At 33.2% G+C, this 22,334-nt stretch overlaps 1 protein-coding gene across 12 annotated transcripts in view; it reads right to left on the reverse strand.

The window, feature by feature from the left end:
• The window catches only part of ZBTB20 (zinc finger and BTB domain containing 20), a 760,184-nt gene that overhangs the window by 598,341 nt on the left and 139,509 nt on the right, over nucleotides 1-22,334 (reverse strand). The window contains exon 1 of one of the 12 annotated variants that reach the window (XM_076001608.1): nucleotides 2,973-3,228. The exons of the other annotated variants lie outside the window; for them this stretch is intronic. The gene's annotated coding sequence lies outside the window, so the exon portion shown is untranslated. Of the gene's footprint in view, nucleotides 1-2,972; nucleotides 3,229-22,334 lie in introns of those variants that run through there. 12 annotated transcript variants of the gene reach the window in all.

Genomic DNA, 22,334 nt, shown 5'->3' on the forward strand with positions numbered 1-22,334 from the left:
AAAAATACATATGAATCAGCGTTTTTAAATAACATGGACATCCCCTTATAAACTCCTTTACCCATTATTATAGGAATCTGGCACTAGTTTATGACACAGTAAAACACTTATCATCATTTAGTACACAAACTGGAGAAGGATGTTATAGCCTACTAAACTATCATTATGTGAATTCTCAATGCATGTAATTACCTAAATTAGAAGAATTCCTTTGCACCAGGGACAACAAACTTTCTTTTAGAAAATAATGTTATTTTTGGTTATTTTTCAATTTCATAACAGTACTGTTTTTGCTTAGGGAGATTAATGTAACCATTCAAATGGAGATTTATCAATTTGTACAAGCCAAATAATAAACTTCAGTAATAAACTCTTTTTGTACTTTTAAATACTGAAAGAATAGTACATATATATCCAAATATATGTAAGAAATTCATACAGAGGGAAGTATAAAATACACGTGGAAGAAGCAGTATATCTTCAGAAATTACTTGGTAAAAAAAACATGATAATTAATTAGCACCCTCTCTCAAATATCATGTCAATTAAATTAGCATCATAAGAAGACCTTCGGTTCTATGACAGAAGACCTTCAGTGCTTTGATACATCATATCAAAACACCCTTCCTATTGAGAAAAACCCGACAAGCTGAATAAAATAAAATAATTTAAAAACCTGTTTAAAAGTACCAAGGACAAAACTCAATCTCCTGCAAAGAAGGTAAAAACATTGAATTAAGATCTATGTTGTTGACTACTTTTCCACATAAGGCATTTGTTAATGTAGATCATTAACAAAATAAAGATGACAGAGAAAAGAGTCAATACACTTTAAGATAGATCAATTGAAATTATCCAATGTAAACAACAAAGAAAAAGAAACTAAATGTGGCACAGGAACCTGTGGGACAGTAACAAAAAGTCTAACATTTATGTCATTAGATAATCAGAAGTAGAGAATAATGTATGCTATATTTTGAATGTGTATATCATGGTTTGTGTCCTCCAAAGCTCATGTTGAAATTTAACTGCAATTATAACAGTGTTGAGTGGAAGGAACTTTAAGAGGTGATTAAGATGGATTAATTCTGTCTTTAAGGAGTGGTTTAGTTATCATGGGAGTGAGCTGTTCATAAAAGGAATGAGATTGATCCTATTTCCTCTCTCTCATGTGCTGTCTTGCCATATCATGCCTTCCATCATGAAATAATGCTGGCCAGATGCCAGTGACATGCTCTTACTTCCTAGACTCTAGAACCATGAGGCAAATAAATTCCTATTCTTTATAAATTACCCAGTCTGTGGTAATCCATTATAGCGGCAGAAAATAGACTAAGACAGATTATAAATGCTGGGAAAATACTTGAAGAAATAATGGCTAGAAACTTCCCAAATTCTATGAAATACATAAACCCACAGATTCAAGCAGTACAGCAAATCCCAAACAGGGTAAAAACAAAAAAAAAAATCCATGTCTAGGTACATTAAAATTAAATTGCTGGAAATTGAATACAAGGAAAAATACCTTGAAGGCAGCTAGAAGAAATAACACATTATCTATAGGAAAACACAATTCCAGTGACCATAGATTTCTCTGGAATCTGGAAACCATGGAAGCCAGAAGAAAATGGCATACCTTTACCATTTTTTGAAGTGCTGAGAGAAAATAATTGTCAATGTTGAATTCTATATCCAATAAAACATATTTTTAAAGAATGAAGTGAAATAAAGACATCGTCAGATGAAGAACTAAGAAAATTTGTTGCTACAGGACCTACTCTAAATGATTTACTAAAGTTCATTCTCCAGACAGAAGGAAAACTATGCCACAAAGAAACTTTAAATATTAAAAATGAAAAAAGCAACAGAAATAATAAACATATGACTAAATGTAAGAAATTATTCTTCTCTTAAGTTCTTTAAAATATGTTTGACAAGTGAAAGCAAAATTATAACATTATCTGATGAAGTTTCTAATGTATGTAGATATGTAAGGCAACTATAATGCAAAGTTTAGAGAGTAAAATGACTCATATGGAATTGTATAGACTCAAGATTTCTATATTCTATATAAAGTTATGAAATATTGATTCTAAGAAGATTGTAAAAAGTTAAATATATATAATAAACTTTAGAGCAACCCCTAAAAAACTTAGAAAGAGATATAGTCAGCTGCACAACAGATAAATTTAAATTGAATTGTTCAAATAACTCAAAGCAGGAAATGGAAAATGAACAAATGGAAAACTAAAGAAACAAAACAAAAAATAGAATGGTAGACATTAATCCAAAGATAAAAATAATTATATGAAATGTAAATGTTCTAAACACACCAATTAAAGACAGAGATTGTCAGAATGAATTAAAAAATGCTTGACCTAACTTAACTATATGCTATTTACAAGAAACTGACTTCAAATATAATGAGATATGTAAATTAAAAGAAAAACAGATGGGGAAAAATAAAGCTGGAGTGGCTGTTTTAATATTGGACAAAATAGATTTCAAAACAAAGTAAACTACTAGGGATAGAAAAGGACGTTATATAATGATAAGGGGTTAATTAACCAGTAAGACATAACAATTCTAAATGTGTATGCCTCTAACAACAGAGCTTTAAAATACATAAAGCAAAAACTAACAGAACATAAAAGATAAATAGACAAATCTACAAGTATAGTTGGAGATATTAACATTCCTCTCTCACTAATAGACTAGTAGATAGAAATTCAGTAAGGATATAGAACTAAAAATTAGATTAATATAAAAAGTACATGATCACTAAAGAAAATTAACAGCATTTATCTTAATAGATCATGTTCTTTCCCAAAATTTTAGATCGATATGAGTATGGTTAGTGATTTTTCAATATAGGCAACTACACACAGATTTGGTAAAAGTAACAGGTTAACTGCTTAGAGATAAGACCTACATCAGAAGAAACAGAAAGCTGAGAAAGGAGGAGGTCATACCTTTCTAAGATGTAAATGGAAAATGAAGCTTTTAAAAAATAAAGTTCTGCTGATCTCACTGTGAAAGTAAAATAGTTTATCACATTTTTAAGAAACAGGTTTGCTACTTTGTTTAAACACTTGCATAATACAAATAGTTTTGATTGCAATGAAGCTGAATATTTGCTTTAAATATTTGTTTTATAACCCTACTTACCAATACTTTAGAATCTTATATTAAAATGTAGATGTTTTTTGCTTAGGAAAATAATCTAAATCAGAAAGTAGCAATTTTAATAATGTGAAAGTATTTAATAAACATAAAACCAGTATTTTCTTGCAAAATCAATAAGGTAGTAGGTAGGTCATGATAAAAATATTTTTACTACTCATTAATCCTTAAAAGAAGTCAAGTAGTTAATATGAAATAAGTTTAATGTTTCCTTTTTGTTTCTATTTTTATATACTTGTACACTCCACACACACTCATATTTACAGACAGTCATATATGCTAGAAAGGAAGTAAACATGATACTGTGATCTGGATTAATACCTTAGATAGCATTATCTGACAAGCTGCTTTGGGGAAGTATCATTTAAAAAGGGCCCAACTGGGAAGACTGAGTTTTAAAAAGTGTCAGTGCCAGCATGCTTCAATGTAGACACTGAGAATAAGATGAAAGTATGGCTTCCCACCTGCTTACATCCTCTGCTATTTCCTTCTTCAGTGTTTTGTAGTCTTCCAGTAGAGGTATTTTACCTACTTAGTTAAATATATTCCTAAGTATTCTATTTTCTTTGTTGTGAAGGGCATTGAGTCTTTGATTTGGTTCTCAGTTTGACTGTTGTTAGCATATAGAAATGCTACTAATTTCTGTACATTGATTTTGTAACCTGAGACTTTGCTAAATCTGTTTATCAATTCCAGTAGTCTCATGGCAGAATCTTTGGGGTTTTTAGATATAAGATCATATCGTCAGCAAAGAGCAATAGTTTGACCTCTTCTGCCCCCATTTAGATGCCTTTGAAATAAAAAAAAAAATTAAAAATAAATATAAATAAAAATAGCAAAAAAAAGAGAAAAAAAAAGAATAAGGGAAAATAGAATTTTTACAAGTCCCTTCCAAAGTAAAAGATGATTTGGAGCACCTCAAGTGCACTCAACAGCAAATACTATTAGAGGCCAAATACCCCATGGTGGAATTACCAGAGGAACATAAAACCTCACTAGGTCCTGGCTAATGCAACATCTTGGAAGGTAGGTAGATCCCATACTGCCCTCATTAATACCAGGGAACAAAGTAAACAAAGGTGTCTTCACTTGTAGCTGCCACTGCTACTGTCAAAGCCCCTCTACCAACAGAAGGGATAATAGTTATTTCAAATGAAACCACTTGTGTGCCAAGTAGAAGTCTGAAGTTCTGCTTCACCCCATACAACTATCTTATTCTATCCTGAGGTGAACAGCATTACTGCCACTATGGTTACCTAAAAATTGGAGATCAAGGTTTGACCCTCTCACCAGACCAGGGTAACCAGCACAATTAGCCCTTCCATGACTATGAATGAATACTGACAATTCCAGCTCCAAAGACTCCTGGACAAGAACCACAATGGCAGTAGACAGGAATAGGATATTGTGTCTTCTGTTGTCTACCCATACACTCTAGTTAAAAGTCAGACCTATCTGTCCATGTACCAAGTGGTTGAGGACCAATATAAAGAAGATAGAGGTGCCTGAGTTCTTCTGTTCAGAGATATCACCCAAAATCATCTTTCCTTTTCTCTTCACATTGTTTTTGCATCATTCCTAACCCTTGAATTGAATTTGCATGTTAGTTGCACCATTGTGCAAGTCTGTTCTTGGCTTTACTAACCTAATGACAACCACTCATTAAGGACTTTTTGACAAAAAAAAGAAAAAAAATCACCGTTTCTGTTTGCACAGTCCAACTCAAATGGGACAAGTTATCATCTCAGCTCTTGCACTCAACCCTGAAATCATCAACAGAAATATATTCCAGGCAAGGCGCTTTTCACTGTATGGGAAGGTTAGGTTACTGGTAAGTCACCCTCCTCAAAAAGAAATGATGGCTCCAAAAGAGAAAAGGTAAAGACCACTGTTACTCTATCACTTTTCTGACTTCGATTTTCTATGAAAGCTGTTTTTGGCTAAACTTGAATAAAAATCTGGGATGTATTTTATTTTGTTTTGTTTCTAAATAAACAGGCTTAATTCCATAAATAGGACAATATCAGAGGAAAATTACTGGGAGAGGGTTCTAGCAAAAGTAGATCAGGAAAACACAAATTTTGTGACATACTAGGGCTAATTATTGTTTGAATCCATTTTAAAGTTTGATACTAAATAATGTTGGTTTTACTTTACAGATAGATTTAAAACACCCATATGTAATGCTAAAGATTTAATAATAAATATGTTCTACTACTGGAAATAAGACTAAGGTTTCTGAACAACCAGAAAAGCACATGTTGTATTGAAAACTTTACATAAATGCTAATCAAACTCAGCTCATGGGTGGAGGAGCTGATTGTAATGATCTTGTCCCTGAATATAAACTTTTAATTCACTTCTCAGGGTATTCTTCCATTCAACACAACAAAAGCAGGGAACAAAGTTAAACCTTGGCCTTTTCAGTCAAACAGGCAGACAAATACTCAAAAGAGTAACACATAGATAAGGAAGATGATAGAAGAAAATTTCCCATGCTCAGTTCACCTCTTTGTGATTAAATCCTGTTCTGCAGGTCTTCTGATGACTTCAATTTTAAGAGAGCAATAGGAAATAGACAAATAATGGTCTTCCCCTATGAAGACCTACTGAAATCACTAGGGAAGCTTTTTTCAAATTAACATTTCCCTCCCTCAGCTGAGAACCAGAACTAGATTTAATTGGTATAATCACCTCAGGCTGAAGCAGGTGAATGACCTGAAGAAAATGAAGGTATAATGGTAGGCTTGCTATCAACAACTATGCCCATTAAAAACATTCTGACAAGCTAAGAATCTTGGTTAGCATTATACAACTATGATAAATTGGGCAATGCACCCACACATGCGGGCTAGATGACTCTGCATTTGCCTCAATCAACAACATGCAAGGGAGAGGCCCAATGTGTCAAGTCACCATCCCACAGCTTAGGGACAACTGACTTTGACAGAAGAGCAGAGCATTTCACTCTCATCTAGGTGAACCCCGTTCATTTTGACATATCACCACATGGTTCCTAATATGCACCACAGAGGCAGCTTTGAGCCTTTGGATCTAAATGCTGTGAGGGAGCTGGGCTAGAGTTTTCTGTTTCTCTTTCCTTGTTATCATGGCAACAGAGGGCAAAGGTGGCAGTCAGGCTTTATGCCTGGACTACTGGCATATGTGTCCATGCCTCTTCCAAAAGGAAATTTGGATCATAGTCACACATGGAAATTTTGGGCTCTGCTTAGGTTAAAAGGACACCAAGTCATATAGAAAATCTTTTCGGTTATTCTCTCTTTTAACCTGTTATTACCAGGAAATTTAAAGACTTCTAAAACAGAGTTTTTTAAACCACAGGTCACACAATTAGTGCTCTTGAAATTAAAATAGCGGGTTGTAGACTTTAAAAGGACAGAATAGGATAAGAGAGGATAGGATAGTATAGGATTGGATGGGATGGAATAGGATGAGGTAGGATGAGATAATAGAGGATAGAATGGAAAGTGCTATGTATAGGAAGAGTAAATATTGTCATATGCAATTTTGTTTTAATCCTATATGTTTGCATGTGAGTATCATGTCATGATTCAAATGCATTTCTCAGTGTAAATTATTAGGAAAATGTTTGAAAACCTCTGCCATAAAGGATTCATGTCTGATTGTCCTAATAGTATTTCTCTCCAGGAATATCATTGGCTTTGGGGCTGATCAAATCTTCTTTCTACGTAATTAGACATTCATGCAGGACTTAAAGTCATCTCTATTCCCTATCTACTAAATTCCACTTCCTGGTCACTGTGACAATGATACATTTTAAATGCTACAAAGGAGGTGGTATCACCATCAATAGAAAAATATGAATCAACAGACAAAAGATTGCTAGTTCACTTCATACATGATGAGAAGCAAGTATTTCTAAGTGTCCTTCTATATCTAGAGTTTGTCCTCCAAGCTGAAAGGGAGGTCATCTTTGTAGGCTTTTATATGAGACGTACACAGATGTAACTATTCTGCAAATTAAGTCTTCCTTTCCTAGCATCCATCAATATAATACTAAATTCATTAGCAAAATGAAATAAAAAGAACATCAACATAAATTGCTATTAATGGAGTTCCATGAATGTCATTCCCCACACAGTGTACTAAAATCAGACTTATCTCTGTTTGAGGGTCTCCACACAAATATATGTGTTCTTTAATACACAGCATTTTAGGAGTGAGATTTTTCATAAAGTTGCAAAGATATTTAATTTTTGAAGCTCCATTTTCAAGAAAAAATTTCGAGAATTTTCACTATCAATTATGTTCAGTATCTCCTCTTTTGTGTATCCACTATTCCACAGACAAGATCCAATAAGTAGAAAACATGATTTCTGGTCTAAAGAATTTATTTTGTAATACTTTTTAGAGTCTAGAAATTCCTTACTTCCTGTGACTTACTTTATTTGACAGTAATAAACAGTTCAAAATGTTTCATCTAGCATCCTCATCCCACATAACATTTTTAAAATGAAGACAAAATCAGCTGGGGGTTCTTATTGAAGCACAGTATTTACACTTGTACTTGAATGGGGGAATGTTTTTTTTTTTCTTCAGAGAAGAATAAAGTCTTTCCCTTATATATTTTTAAAATATGGTTATCTTTCCCAAATTTTGAAACAATAGATGTCTTGAAGATATCAAGAGAAACAGCCTGAATTCATAAGTTACCCAGAACCTCAGTAGGAACTGATCTCTTACTGCCCCTCTTAAGCACAATGACAATTAGAGATAGAAAAATCTTAAAGGAGTGTTGTTAAAACAAAATCACACAGGTGGCTTAACGCTCACCTTCAAACATTTTATTGAATACAATGTCAAGCAAAAAATGGACATAAAGGAAGAGAGAAGTGGGAATGGACAATATCATACCGTACATTTAAACGATAAAATGAGCAAACGAGGGAAAAGATCATTTTTTTTTAAATGAAAAGACTGCTTAAATGAGAAAAAGAAGGACATATAGTGGAAGGTCTAGTGGGAAAATCCAGGTAGATTGTGTGTTGAAAGTATTTAGTAAAAATTATCCAAAGGGAGAGAGAAAAGCCATCAGGTACTGGGTAACAGAAAGAAAGGGAAAGAAAGAAAGGAAAAAAGAAAGAAAGAAAGAGAGAGAGAGAGAGAGAGAGAGAGAGAGAGAGAGAGAGAGAGAAAGAAAGAAAGAAAGAAAGAAAGAAAGAAAGAAAGAAAGAAAGAAAGAAAGAAAGAAAGAAAGAAAGAAAGAAGAAGAAGGAGGGAAGGAAGGAAGGAAGGAAGGAAGGAAGGAAGGAAGGAAGGAAGGAAGGAAGGAAGGAAGGAAGGAAGGAAGGAAGGAAGGAAGGAAGGAAGGAAGGAAGGAAGGAAGGAAGAAAGGAAGGGAGAAAGAAAGAAAGAGAGAAAGAAAGAAAGAAAGAAAGAAAGAAAGAAAGAAAGAAAGAAAGAAAGAAAGAAAGAAAGAAAGCAATGCTATTGATTTATGTGCATTGAGAACTCAACAAATCAGCAAGAAAAAACAAACAACTCTCCATTAAAAAGTGGGCAAAAGACATGAAAAGAAGTTTTTCAAAAGAGGACAGACAAATGGACAACAAACATATGAAGAAATGCTCAACATCACTAATCATCAGGCAAATGCAATTAAAACCACAATGAGATACCACTTACCCCTGTCAATATGGCCATTACTAAAAAGATCAAAACACTAGATGCTTGCATGGATACAGAGAGAAAGTAACGCTTATACACTGTTAGTGGGATAGCAAATTAATACAACCTCTATGGAAAACATTATGGATATTCCTCAAAGAAATGTAGACTTACCATTCAACCCAGCAATTAATCCCACTACTGAGAACACACCCATAGTAAAAAAGTTATTTTATCAAAAAGACACCTGCATTCAAATGCTTCTTGCAGCAAAATTCACAACTGCAAAGATGTGGAATCAACTTAAGTGCCCATCAATTTATGAGTGGATAAAGAAATGAGATATATAATATATATATACTTTATTTATATATATGTTATACGCACACACATCATAGAGTACTACTCAGCCATACAAAGGAATAAAATAATGTCTTTTGCAGCAACTTGGATGGAACTGGAGAATCATTATCCCAATCAAAGTATTTCAGGAATGGAAAAACAAACACCACACGTACTCTCTAATAATTGGGGGCTAATTGATGGGCACACACAGGCACAAAGAGATGTAAAAGTCATTGGAAATCAAGAAGGGGGTGGTAAAAATGTACCTGTTAGGTACAATGCATACTTATGCAGTGATGGGCACACTAAAAGCCTTGACTTAAGCATCGTAAGAGGTATCCATGTAACAAAAACATTTGTACTTCTTTAATATTTGGAAATAAAAAATATATATTATTGGCAAAGAAAAATACTCAGTATCTGTAATATCCAAAGCTAAAGGGTATACACAGTTCTAAATGATGTATTCCCTGCTCCAATAGTTCATAATCTAGTAGGGGAGTCAAGACACGTGAAACACATTTTGATTTGAACAACCCCCTGGTTCTATTTGGACATAAGTGCCTTATGTAGCAAACAAGACATATGAAGTTTCCCTGTCTTAAATGAATGGTTTGGTGATACTCTTAAAATGAGAAAACTCAGAAAATCTAAGGAATCTCCTGAGTCCAGACCAGGATGGTCTCTCCAATTTTAAATAGCTTTTACGTGCTCACCTACTTAGAGGAAAGAGAATGACCACAGGTAAAATCACTTTGCCTATCTTTCTAACATCCAATTGAAAATGTACAATAGAATTCATTAGAAATTAAAAACAAACAGGCAAGCAAATAAATAATTTTTAGAAGGATCTAATTAAATTATTTCAAAGTACAAAACAGTTTTGTCTTACCTATTGCTCTGCAGGATAGATGGGTGATTAAGAAGAGTTTAATGTGTTTTCCTGGCTCATTCAGAAAAAAATAGCTGTGGCTTGAGTTTACATGTGTTTAAACCCAACCCTGGCAGTCTCTTTTTTTCCTGAGGGTGTATATGTTGTTTGGGGGTTTTGTTTGTTTGGCTTTTAGTTGAATCCCCCAAACTCAGTGTCTGTTAACATAAAACTTATGAAAATATAGTGGGGATACAGGAAAATTCTGTAATTATTAAAAGGCTCTATTGGCACTTCAAAAGAAGGCAGTTACAACCAATTGGTCAAACCGTTTTTTAGTATCATTGCCTCTTAGACAAAAATCAAGCCTAATAATTGTCAGCCTGGGGGAGGTTAATTTGAAATTAACCACAGGTGGTAATTGTGCAGTCCACTATCTCCACTCTAAGGATCACTGTTCTCCCTACTCAGGCAACTGATGTGTTACAGCTGTAATGACTCACCTACTTTCATTCTTTGGACTTAAAATTCTATCCTAAGCTTCAGACAAAACAAATACATGCTAACTAGTCAATCTTTGAAAATACAGGCCCAGTAGTTTTAAGAGGAGATTCAATATTACCCACAGTCACACCTTTTTCATCATGATTCCCAGTCAGACACGTCATAAGCCTGGGAAGATGGCCTCAAAAGGCCTTAATTAGAAGTATCCTCCTTTAACACCAAAAATAAAAGTCATCTGGTTTGCAGTAGGGTTATAGACCTTGCAAGACTTCTGCATTTTGGTTTAATCAGGCATTTTCCAGAAATCTAAAATTGATTATTCATCTTTGAAAAAAGAAGGGAACCATACAGCTAGCTAGCTCTAAACCAAGGTAAAAACAATTTTCCTAAGAAATGCCTTATGAACATTATGAGGTCATTGTTTCTCATGATGAAACAAGGAGATTGGGATAAATATGGGTGAGAGGTCTTGGATCACTTTAATTGTTCTAATTGATGAATCTTCTTCAAGGAAAAAAGTGGGCTCCATTTCTGTTTTTAAGAATCCAGAGTATCTTAATAGTGCAACTAATGACAACCTTCCTCTTGTTCTTGCTAAAGAGGAAACCCTATAATAAGAGCTTCCCCAAATGTCAAATAATACTTGTCTCATAACAGGGCTTCTTTGTTCATTCACCATGTCTCTTTTGATATGCACAGATAATAAAAGTTCATGTAAAACTAAAGGTAATATAGAGCAGAAGCCAACACTAATTCTGTATAAATATGTCTGATTAATAAGAATGCCATTGTTATGGTTATTTCATAATGTCACGATTGTTAAAAGAACAGAGGATAGAAGTACTCTTACTCTCACTGTTTTTGTTCATCCTCTGTCATCCAACCAGTTTGTGAATTTTTGTTCAATGGGGGAAATGACGGATAGATTTTTGTCCATTAATTATTTCTGTTGCATCAGTTCATCTCATAGGCTGTAGAACTAACTTTAAATTCAAGGGGAAAAATTAGGGATTTAATTTTAAAATTAAACTTGACATCCACTAAAAAAAAAAGAATACATGCCTTCTTACTTTCTAGGCTTCTTTTTCCACATGCACAACTGCTATATTACTCTTGTGCTCATGTGCACATCAAAGATAAAATTTATCATGATAGCACTAAGATCCGGGTAAGAGTCTAGTATGTTATACCTAAACCGTGGTTTAATACGTAAGCAAGATTATATGTGGGATTCAGTTCCAAATATTAAAACCCCATCCTGGTGAAATAATAAGAAAAGCCAGATGTGAGTATATGTAACTTGTTGGTAAGGAAATAAAAAACAAATAATAGATAACAGCCTACATTCACCCCAGACAGCCTGATAACTTTTGAAGAAAATTCTAAGGCTAGTAGATAAGCCTTGTATTGTCATTATTTTGCTTTTCTCTTTAAATTATTATCTCCCATATCCTGGCATCCCCCCTTGGGGCAGCAGTATAATATAAAAACTTAACAGTCGATCTTAAATTTAGCTGACACTTTTATATCCTTCACAACATACTCTTTAGATTGCACCCAAGAAAGAGATTATTAAATAGTAGCAGGAGACCAGTTACCACACCATTTTGGCTGAACAAAATAGAGCACTGTGCCTTCTTGCTGACAAACCAAACAGCATTTATAAAATCATTATAATCAGTTTCATAATAAAGGGCTATTAATGACTAAGGGGAAAAAGGAAAGAAACTCTATTTCTCTCAAGTCCCCTGCTCCTCTCTCAAACTCCATATTAGTTTAAGAAAGTATAGGAAGCTATGCGTGAAAAAGAGTGTACTCAGCTGAGCTAGGGTCTCCTGTGACGCTGGTTCTGTCAGTCAGAAGGAAAGGATACATTTCTGTGATTATTTAAGCCTTTTTTTTTTTTTTTTTAATTAGCCAGAGTTCCATTTTGCTGGGGCTGGCATCACTCACAGCTCACTTTTGTTTAAAATGTAGACTTTTCTTTCCTTTTTATAAGATGAATTTACATATTTTCAGTCTCTCAATCCCTCCTATGTTTTATTTATGACTATAGCCCTTCTTAATGGTAACTCTAATGTGAAAGAGGTAGTAATTAATGTCCCAATCTGCTAGGTTAATCCCTTTCCACACTCTCTACAGAGAAGTTTAAGGTAAGTAACAGTTTACAGTCAATATTAGGTTTAATTATGCTTAATGAGAGTTAGTGTCTCTGTTTACTAACTGCATTTAGGTGTGTGGATCCTAGATGAGTTTTCCCTTGGCCTCATTCTGATTTGTTAATGGTGCCACTGTGTACTGTATACTCAGTGTATAAATCTATAAAGTTGCTTCTGGAGAACAAAGCAAGTGAGGCACCTGTTTCAGTTGAGACACCATTAAACAAGTGAGTGTGGTTTTAACACAACTACATCTTTCTTTGGGAAGGGAGCTATTATTTTATAATGCTTTCCAAACACACACAATAATTAAGAGGCTAATTATTGCCTAAATTCCAGATCCTTGGTAAGTTTACACATATAAAAACCTGTACAATTATCAATGGTGGGTATTATAAAATTACAAAATATTAAACACTTGCAAGACTTCCCATGTTAATCTTCAATGTTATCATATCAAGTACTAAGATCTAAAACTACTTCAACAAGTTACTGATTTAGTCCTTTTGCTTTTGTTTTGGCCTAGAAAATATGTTTTTTTCTTAAAATTTTATTCAACTTTATTGCAGAGTATAGGAAAAACCTGTTGTTTCCTTACTGCAATTATAAAAATAAGCATTAAAACAAATATCCAAACCTAAAGGAAGTCAGGTAGTGAGTCAAGGGAAATTTATTAAACATATTTTTAAAGAACCACTTGTTGCTATGCTTTTGTTGTGGGTAAGTTCCTGTGAAAAATTGATAATGTAGTTTCTCTAAATCCATTCATAGACTAATCAATTCAGTAAACATTTATTGAGTACCTAGTCTGAGCTACGCACAAAAGTGAAGAAGACATATTCCCCTCAAAAAGCTATCCATTTAGAAAGGGGACAAGCATGAGTAAAAACTATGAGACAATGTAAGTCTTATACTCATGTAAGTAAATGTTACGGAGGCACTGAGAAAAGACCAGGTGATTCTGTATTAGAGAATGAACAAGTGAAACAGTATTTTTTTCTGGGCCACATGAAAACTATGTAGGCTGAATGAATAGTAAGAACAAAGGCACATAGCATGGCAGCACATAGTGTGCTCAAAAGACAGCAAACAGTGAAGTGTGGGTGGAAAGAATTGTGTGCATAGGGAAAGGAGATGAGGGATGATGGGAAGAGAGAGAGAGTTTAGAAGTAAGGGCTCAAAAAGTAGATTGGGACCAAATTAACAATTTTCAGTGTCACCCTCTATTAGCTTTGAAGTAATATGAGGAATAGGAAAAGGTAAAGAGATATCCTTCCCAAACAAGGATAAGGTCTGTATAAATCCTTCAAATTCAACTGAATTTTTCTAAGCCTATTTATCTCTGAAAACTGTTTTCAAATTCCAAAGCTTCTATAATGTATTTAGAAGCCTTTACATTTAGATCAAAAATTAGTTCGTGCCATGGGGAAAAAAATTCCTAAAATGTGTCTATCTAAAAGACTGATGATAACATATTAATGAGCTAGTAGGAAGAGAAGCTATTAGATTCACATATGGGAATTCTGGGAAGTCTGGAAATAATTAAATGTATTTGTCAAATTAAAATTTGCTTACAATTAATTTAAAAAATTTTCTGCCTTTTGGAAATTCTAATTTACTATATCCTCACATTACTTTTGCTTTTTAAATTTTAATTGACAACTAAAAATTGTTTATATTTTTGACATACGACATGATTGTTTTAACATATGCATTACCTCACGTACTACTTTTTTTGTGGTGAGAAGACTTAAAATCCACTCTTGTAGCGATTTTCAAGTATACAATATATTGTTATTAGCTATACTCACCATGATGTACAATTAATCTCTGAACTCTTGTCTAACTGAAATTTTGCATGCTTTGACCAACATATTTCCAGTCTCCCCATCTCAGCCTCTGGTAACCAGCAATTTACTCTCTGTTTCTATTTTAGAAACAGAATCGAAAAAAGTCAAACAGTACTGTTATATATATAACACACATAAATGAGATCATGCTCTATTTGTTTTTCTGTGCCTGCCTTATTTCACTTAGCATGATGTCCTCTCAGTTTATCCATGTTGTCACAATGATAGGGTTCCTTCTTTTTCAAGGCTGAATAGTATTTCATTGTGTTTACATACATTTTCTTTATCCATTTGTCCCTTAAGGGACACTTGATAATAAGCATCTAAAAAGTGTGAGGCAATATCCCATTGTGATTTTTTTTTTTTTTTTTTTTTTTTGAGACAGAGTCTCACTTTGTTGTCCAGGCTAGAGTGAGTGCCATGGCGTCAGCCTAGCTCACAGCAACCTCAAACTCCTGGGCTCGAGTGATCCTTCTGCCTCAGCCTCCCGAGTAGCTGGGACTACAGGCATGTGCCACCATGCCCGGCTCATTTTTTATATATATATATCAGTTGGCCAATTAATTTCTTTCTGTTTTTATAGTAGAGACGGGGTCTCGCTCTTGCTCAGGCTGGTTTTGAACTCCTGACCTTGAGCAATCCGCCCGCCTCGGCCTCCCAAGAGCTAGGATTACAGGCGTGAGCCACAGCGCCCGGCCTCCCATTGTGATTTTAATTTACATTTCCCTGATGATGAGTGATGCTGAGCATTTTTTCATATATTTATAGGCCATTTGTATGCCTTTTTTGAGAAATGTCTATCCAAGTCCTTTGGTCATTTTTTAATTGTGTTTTTTTTAAACTATTGACCTGTTTGAGTTCCTTGTATATTTTGGATATTAACGCCTTATCAGGTGTATGTTTTGAAAATATATTTTTTCATTATGTAAATTGCCTCTTTACTCTGTTAGTTGTTTTGTTACTGTGGCTCTCAGAAAAAAAAATAGAGGCAAATATTTTCTTGAAACCCACAAACTAATGAGTTTAAAAGAAAAAGAATGTAATCCAAACTATCAAATTAGAAAAAGACTTTCTACTGCTTAGATACTCTTTTTATACTTTTTTAGAAATGACTAAACACATGGCCTATGATATTTTCCTTTTTATGGAACATCAATTACCCCCTTGTAACAGTACCACTGATTTCCTTTTAAGGAATAAATAGTACTGGTGAGATGATAACTCCAGGTACAAAGGTAATCATGGGGAAATTAGGTAGATAAAATCAGTGAATGGAGAAAACACAAGAAGAATATGAGGTGAATGAAAAAAATGTAGTAAATGTATCAGAAAGATGAAAATCATTAAAAAGAAATGCTTTAATTTTTTTTAACTGATGAACATTGCTCAATTTGAATAATCATCAGTTATTGATCACTTTCTATGTGGTAGGCATTTAATTCAAGAATATAATAGTATTTCCAATTTCACCTATACCCCCAAGAGATAGATATTATTTTTCCCATTTTCTTTTACAGGTGGGTACACTTAGACTCAGGGAAATAAAGTAACTTGCCCCAACTCACAGTAAGTGGTTGGCCCAAGACTGAAACTCAGATATAACTCCAAATATGATGTTATTTTGAGTGTAGGAAGTACAAAGTACACAGGTTGAAGAAACAAAGGTTCATAAATCACTAAGGCGCTCCAAAATCATGTCTGTTAATAACAGAAACCACTTGAAACTCTAACCAAAGTAGAGAATTAACCAAAGTAGTAACATAATTCTGAGACTAAAGTGAAATCATTTCTATGAAGTTAAATGTTTTTCTAAAAAATATCAAAGATGTACACTCAAACATACTAGGAACATATTTTTTGTAGGGAAAAATATTAGGAGCAATATGATCCATTCTATAAGAGAAGAATCACTTTCCCTATGAGTTGTTTGCTTTCAATGCTGTTGCCTAAATTATTAACTTCTTTGTTATGAAATACATCATGTTAGTTTTGGCCTAAAGAATAATTTGAAGAAAAAAAAACAAGTTAAGCATTTCTGCAATACTTAAAATACAAAGGAGTGCTTATGTACCTTTAAGATATTTATACAGATGTTTTTAAGTATTCATCTCTCCATAATATTTTTGTGAAATAGTATTTAATTTTATGAATTTAGCAACAAAGAATACAGTATAGCACAAAATGAGAAAAACTGCTTTAGAAGTAAAGAAATTATCTAAATATTATTATATTTTTATTAAATACCTATACAAAGCTATATGTATATCTTCTTTTTATCCAATAAAAAACATACCAAATTCCTCCATTTCAAATACTGATGATATCAGTATTCATACATCTGGATGTCCTTCTACACTTACCTAAACTGATCTCTCTGGTAAGTATTTTCCATCTCAATTCCTTCAGTACATATTTGCGAAAACCACTTGAACAGTTTACATTCTCCTACACCATACTACTTCAAATGGTCTTCAAGGCTTTCAAATTACTGTCAGACACTGGGCATTTGTAGGCACCTATTTTTAAATCCTTGCTCAAGGCAAAGAAAAAGAAAAGGCCTAAATTTAAATGGTAATAAATTATCTCTCAACGTGATAAAACATACTTAAAAAGTTGATCTCATCCTGATACCAGTTATATAAAATAAGTATGATCTAAGTGTTAACTCACAGGTTATATAAACATCTCTCTATATGTATAACAGACTTAAAGTACCACTATAAATATGCATAAATACATTTGTATATAACATGCATATGTATGCCTGTTATTTATATTTGAATGTACATATTACATATAGATATGTTCTTACATTTCAACATTTGTTCCTGGATGTTAAAGGGAAAATACTTTAACTGTTTTCATAACACAAATTCTAACTGAAATAAAATGTCCTTTAAAAACTGTAATTAATGTCTGCTGTGTCAAACTGTGAACCAAAGGGTCAAACCTTATAATTTTCAGTCTGAGAGGTCATAGCTCAAATTATAACTTTAAAAAAACTGATTATTTGCAAGTAATTGAACAAATCCATCTAATATACACCGAATGCATATAAAATATTTTTGAGAGTAAAACGAATGTATGTCCAAGTGGACAGCTGATGGAGGAAATGGCCTTTTTACTAAACAAGGCTGAAGTCCAGCATAATGACTTGGAATGCCTTTGAATGAGCATGCAGGCTGGAAGGCCAAACAACACACATATCCAAAAGGGAGCATAATGAACAATCTGATCAGAAGACAAAAATATTTTACACACACATGTATTATACAATGATAGGAACAATATATATATATATATATATACATATACATATATAGATACACATTTCCATCACCTGCTTTTTCTTCACCATTACTGCAACCCAATTCACAAATAAACTCTGGGCTATTAATAAATAATCTTTAAAAGAAATGATTTTTCTATAATTTTAAAAATACTAGAAATTAGTGAGATTTAAAAATACCTATGCAAGTTATCCATAGCATATAAAGTAACCCAGGTTTATAAAACTGTTTTCTTTATAACTTACCTTGGATACAAATATTACCTCATCTATCTTCATCCCAAAGCCACCTGTCCCTTAAAACATATATAATGTTTATTTATAAATTTATTATATGGCATTAGATTATAGGCTCCACAAAGGTAAGGACTAAGACTCTTTTATTCAACAGTTTTATCTAATACCTACAAAGTTCCTGGCACAGAGCTGACATTCCATAAATATTTGCTGGAGAATAGAAAGAAGGGATGAGGGAAGACAGAAAGGAGGCCTAAAGTTAGCCAATCTCCTCTAGCATTATTTGTGTAATTAGGGAGAGAAAAATAATAAAAAGAAAAATGTATACTCCATTTAATCAGTTTACCTATCCAACAATTCATTGATTCATTACATTTATCCTTGAAACCAAAAAAGATTTAAAACTGCCTCCAGAAGTACATAGTTACGTGATAAAATAAATTACAATAGATGAAAAATGAAAAAGAAAGTTGAGTGAGAGACAGGATATTTATATATATATATAAACACACACATACACACATACAAAGACAGCTAAATCACAGGAAAGAGAACGAAATTGACTTTTAATTTCTCCAAATTAGTCATATTATAACTACTCTTATAATTCTCTTATTATCATAAAACAGTAAGCAAATATTTACTAATTCCTTGTCTAGCTATGTATTGTGGCAAATGCTATACAACCTGGTTCCTTATATCATGAGCTATCAAGCCTATTGGAGAAGGCAAATATTCAATTGTAATGAAGTGTAATAAGCATGCTGTAATAGTGAAAATATAGATTTATATGAGACAAAAGCAAGATTCTTCTCTGAGCCAGCAAAAATTCTTAGATAGATCATTTGATACACCAACGTCACACACCAAGAGACTTTTCTGAGATATGTTAACACTCCTGGTTCTTGATGCACAGGGAAATACATGCCTTCAAATGCTACTAGTACAAATGAGATCTGTACATGTAAACCACAATAGCATAAAAAAACAAATTTGAAAAACATTCATTTTCTTATAAATGAAAGCTTAACTCCGATTCCACTTAGCCTGGTAAATGTTTCTGTCATTCCGCTGGACAAGCCCACACATACTGGGCTCTTGATAGGTCCTAGGCTCGACCATCTGGCCCTTTATTTACTTAATTCTTTTTTAATACTGACAAGTGTATTAGTAACACTTCCTTGGTCACTGGTAAATATAGAGCCACCACACAACTAAGATTTTCCCCAATTCTGAAATTCACTAATTAGTTGCGGGTAGGGGTTAGGGAGTATTACAAAGATATGTTGAGCAGTACTATAATAAGTAATCCAATTCCCAGAAAGAAAGTATGTTAATTTACTTCCCAGTTCATTAGAGGAATAAAAAACATCTTGTCATCACTTTAGGATACAAAAAGAGACCTGGATATTTGGGGGAATGATAGACAAGGAGAAAGAATAAATGCATAATTTAGGCAAGAAACACAAATCACCTATATGTATCTTGGACAATGTTAATGCTTTTTCTTGATATCTTTTGATTACTTTATTTATCAGTGTGTTTCATGAGCATATTTTATTCAATTAATTAACACAGGTTTCCAAAGGAAATAAATAAGATAAATGATTCCTATTTTCAAAAACTGATCATTCTACTGGTACTTAAGTTATGTATTAGGCAACTTTGGAAGCTGCATTAATCTTTTCAAGCCAGTAAGGTCTCGATCAATTACTTGAGCTTGCAGAATAAAATACAGGCTTAAAAGAGATGATGAAGTTTCCAAAGATGCTACCAAGACATTTAGAGAGAAGATATGGTCTAATTAAAAACTGAGAATTTATATATTTAACCCCCTATAAAACATATTTATTTTTAGGCTTTTTCTTCTATTGGGTAAGAGATAGTCTAACACTGTTTAATTTTCTCTAAGATTCAAATTCTTCAAAGAACATCAGCTTATTGTTATGTGTATTAATTCAAGCATCAAGTTTAAATAATCATAATTCAACTCCCTGAAACTAAAGATTCTGTGTAAGGTTGAACCAGCCATCCTCATTTCTAGGATCAAACAATGTTAACACCACGCAAACAAAAGCCACTTAGAGATTATTTTGGATTATAATCTTTCTCCTTTATTCATTTACCTTCTGGGGCAAGGACAACATTCCCTTAAAGCACTTATCCCAAATAACTGCCATCTCCACTAAAAACGTATAAAATTGTAGATTGTGAAGTAGGTACATTACATAACGAGTGAGATGTGCACTGTCATCGTTACATAATGAGTGAGATGTGCACTGTCTGGGGGATGGTCACGCTTGAAGCTCTGACTCGAGGGGCAGGGGGACAAGGGCAATATACATAACTTTAACATTTGTAACCCCATAATATGCTGAAATAAAAAAATAAATAATTCCTTAAATCTTGTAACTAGTGAAAAACAGTTAATTAGCTCTTATTACTGAAGTAAACTGATGAAAGGGTGAAGAGTAGAATAAATAAGGGGGGAAAGTACATTGTTTAATATGTAATTTAGAAACTGTCAAGGAAGTGGGACTTGTCTTACCTAAGTGGTAGATGAGAAGAATTGATGTTTTTGCATACAAATAAATGCAGGTACAGAAATGTAATAGGAGCTTTGTGTTACAATGGAAATTAAACTCCTCTGGGCAGTGATCGGCTAAGATGGAACAGAGACAGTTACAATGCAATGATTAACTAGCTGACAAAGCTATTATTCATGGCAGGTATGTAAGCAGTCAGGGCAGAGTTGTTGGTGGCCTCTCCTCATCAAGCAGCTCTGCCAGTTACAGACTGGATGCCTGGAACCAGGCAAGACACAAAAACAATAAAAGCTAGAGCCAGCTAAGAGAAGATTCAACACCATCCATCTCCGACTTTAAATATTACTGGAAATCTACACTGAAGAATGTTTTCCCTTGGGATTGGCATATATTGTGCTTACAGGATGCCAATCAACACTTACCTGTATTTATCTTACTATGCAGAATAATATTTCTGAAATACCTATCTAGAAGTGCCCAGATATAACAGAAAAAAGTGATTCTAACATTAGTTGGCAAAAATTTCTGTTGATAGGTATGACCATCATGTTGTTACATGAACAGATGGTCAAAGTGAGTCCATTTCACTGACAGTATATTATGTGGGTCTTTTTCATTCTGAACAACCAAACAAAACAAACACAAAAGAGGTCATTGTGCCCTCCCTCATTTGGTTGGCAGCTTTATCTGTAAAATATGAAAATAAAAAACCAACATGGACTACAATCCTGGATAGTATCATTTTTGTATAACATTTAATCAAATATTTAACTATTCATATTGAAAAATCCTGATAGTTGTGAAGATGGAAAAATACATAGGGTATTTTTATCTTTCAACTCCATAATCTCTAGTAAAAGGAGAAAAATAGTCATGTTTCTCATTCTTCAGTGTTTTGAGCTAGCCAAAAAATTAATAGTTTATAAGGAAAAAAACAATTTACAACTCTTTGTTTCAAGTCTTTTAATGAAACCTCAGGAAAAATATATACCTTTTAAAAGGCAAACTCCCACATAAAAATCTCTCTCTCTTTGAAGGCTATGGTCTCTCTGTGTATATATGTTATTTTTACTAAATAATTTCAAATATAAAAGATGAAATGTTCATAAAGAAATGAATTACTAGTCTAGCAGATATCCAATCAACAATTACTAAATTTTACACCATGAGATTTCTTGAAATAGACACACAAACACATACATACGCACATATATACACATTGCTAACTGAATTCTTAGTATGGCAACTTCATTTATAACCACCCCAAAATATACTTTACCTCGATTTTGTGCAATAAATATAAGTAATATTATGGGGGAAAGGAGAGATAAAAATTAGGAATATATTTCTAACTATAATAGCTAGTAATAAAAAAACAAAAAATTGCTGAAAATTGCATTGCTAAAATATATCTGTCTACACATGTGGCTGTGAAAACTTAGGTGCAAAGAGAATTCTGTTTACCTGCCTTCAGAGAGAGCTGATGAAATATGAGGTTTAAGAGTACATCTTTAGTACTTCTGTACCTTAAAATATTGCCGAGTATTAATTTTTCATCAAGTTGTCATTTTCTCTGACATTTGGTTTTATTAATCAAGACATTTATCATTAATTTGTAGAAAATATCGTAATTAAGCCAAATAAAATAAAATCCTTAAAAGGTTAAAATTAGAAAGCAGGTGAATTAGAACTTTGACATTA

This window comes from Microcebus murinus, chromosome 1 (genome assembly GCF_040939455.1).
Source record: "Microcebus murinus isolate Inina chromosome 1, M.murinus_Inina_mat1.0, whole genome shotgun sequence".
Lineage (NCBI taxonomy): Eukaryota > Metazoa > Chordata > Mammalia > Primates > Cheirogaleidae > Microcebus > Microcebus murinus.